This window comes from Palaemon carinicauda, chromosome 1 (genome assembly GCF_036898095.1).
Source record: "Palaemon carinicauda isolate YSFRI2023 chromosome 1, ASM3689809v2, whole genome shotgun sequence".
NCBI lineage: Eukaryota > Metazoa > Arthropoda > Malacostraca > Decapoda > Palaemonidae > Palaemon > Palaemon carinicauda.
The window spans coordinates 18,408,361-18,410,860 of NC_090725.1; positions in this window are offsets into that span (position 1 = coordinate 18,408,361).

Genomic DNA, 2,500 nt, shown 5'->3' on the forward strand with positions numbered 1-2,500 from the left:
GTTGCGCAGGAAGATGTGTGTTGCAGAGCGCAAGTCTGTCGGTATGTGATGCTTCACTGGGGGCTTGAAAGTCTGGCGGCATGTAGTAAATTTTCCCACGACGTGACGTATGCGCTGGAGATCGTCGGAGGAGGTTGAAGAAGGAAAAAATTCAGCAGGGACGACCAACGGGTCGCCATACACCATTTCAGCTGCCGAGTCGTCGAGGATGTCTTTAGGAGTGGTCCTTAATCCCAGGAGGACCCAGGGAAGCTGAGTAAACCAGCTGGAATCCTTGAAGCGGGACATCAAAGCTGCTTTGAGGGTGCGAAGAAAACGTTCAACCATTCCATTGGCAGCGGGGTTGTAGGCCGTTGTCTGGTGTAGGGTGATGCCCAGGAGATTCACTAATGATGTCCACAATTGCGAGGTGAAAGTGATTTCAGCCAGGGCGTTGTAATCCAATATCAACAGCTAACGACAGCTAACGTGTTTCTTGACAGGGTATCCTCAACAAGATTAATTTTCCCAGGGACGTATTGAAGGGTGCAATTGTATTCAGCCACGAGGGAGAGATGTCGGCGTTGACGGGTGGATTGTCGAGTGGAGGCGTGCACCAGAGGCATATGGTCTGTGCGAATGTTGAAGGGCGTACCTTCTAAGAAATGGTGAAAGTGAAGGACAGCCATGTGCACTGCCAGCAATGCGCGATCGAAGGTAGAATAACCCTATTCTGCCTTGGACAGTTTTCTGCTGAAGAAGGAAAATGGGCCGGGTGAGCCGTTGACCACCTGCTCGAGTACTGCACCAATAGCGACGTCGCTGGCATCGGTGGAGAGAAGGAGACGGGCATGTGGGATAGGAAAAGTGAGAGCCGCAGCGGTTGATAGGGCCTTCTTTGCATTGCAGAAGGCCGCTTCTTGAAGGGGACCCCACTTCAGGTCCTTTGGTTTGCCCTTGAGGGAGTCATAGAGGGGAGCGAGAGTGGCAGCAATGGCTGGCAGAAAACAGTGATAATAATTTATCATGCCCAAGAATACCTGCAGAGCTTTGACGGTCGAGGGCGCAGAAAAGTTCTGAACGGCTGCTACATTCTCAGGGAGGGGATGGACTCCTTCAGGAGTGATGTGGTGCCCTAAGAACGACACTTTGTTGGTGCCAAAGGTACACTTGTCGTACCGGACTACAAGGCCGTTTTGTTGCAGGCGGTTGAGCACGATGCTCAAATGATGGAGGTGTTCCTCTTTTTAGGAGAAGAACACGAGTATGTCATCCACATAACATACACAGAAAGGGAGGTCATCTAAGATGCCATCCTCGAGATGTTGAAACGTTGCCCTGGCATTACGAAGGCCAAAACGGGTAATTGAAGGTGTATGTACCAAACGGAGTGGTGATGGCGGTCTTGGGGATGACTTCTGGGTTCATAGGCACCTGATAATACTCCTTCAGGAGGTCGAGCATAGAGAAAACCTTCACTTTGTGCAGGTAGGAGGTCACGTCGGCCTATAATCCCCGCACGGTTGGAGGGAGCCGTCTTTCTTCAGAACGATGTGTAAGTGTGACGACCGTGGGCTGGAGGCCTTTTGGCAAAGGCCCATTTCCTCCATTTCGGCGAACGTCTGTTTGGCGGCTGCCAATCGTTCCAGTGCCAGACGTTTGAATTTTGCGAAGACTGGGGGTCCTGTCGTCTTGATATGGTGATAAATACCGTGCTTGGCAAGGGCCGTGGGCGTTTGGCAAAGTTTTGGACAGAAAATTGCCGGGTATGACGTGAGAAGGTGGGCGTAGGCATCCGTGGGTGCGCTGATGTGGAGAGCGAGGTTGGAGGGGGCGGGTTGAAGAGGTGTTGACAAGTACGAGTCTGTGTTGACCAATCGTCGGTGGCGACATTGACCAGAAGGTGGAAATGAGAGAGGAAATCCACACCAAGGATTGGCAATGTGACGTCAGCAACGAGAAACTTCTAATTAAATTCACTGTTTCCAAACAATAATGTGAGGTTCTGAGGTTCTCGTAACCGTAGGTGGGTATAGCAGGCAGCTACCAGGTGGACGTTGGTAGACGTAGACAGACTATGTTGTGTGCAGAAATGTTCCCTTGGTAAAAGAGAACGACAAGCACTCGTGTCTACCAAAAATCGCACGCCCGTTCCTGCATCATGTAAAAAGAAAAGATTAGAAACACTGGAGGCCACCACCATGAGTGATGGCCTACTTACACGTTTTTTGGCCACTGACAATCCCTGGCACATTTCTTCGCGGTTGCCCCGAATCTGAAGTGGTAGTAGCAAAACTGCGGCGGATGGGAGGTAGTAAGTGGCTGTAGAAGTCGTTGGTTGGGGCGCGAGCGAGTGGTGGGTGGTGGGTGGCTTTGCCACCGCTTCGGCACGTCACGGGGTAAGCATGAATGCCCTACGGCATTCATGTCAGTTTTGGTTGACGTTGAATACGTGTCCTCTTTGTCTGGGGTGGAGGCGATGATGGAGGTCTTGAAGTGGCTGTCCATAAGGGCGTCGGCT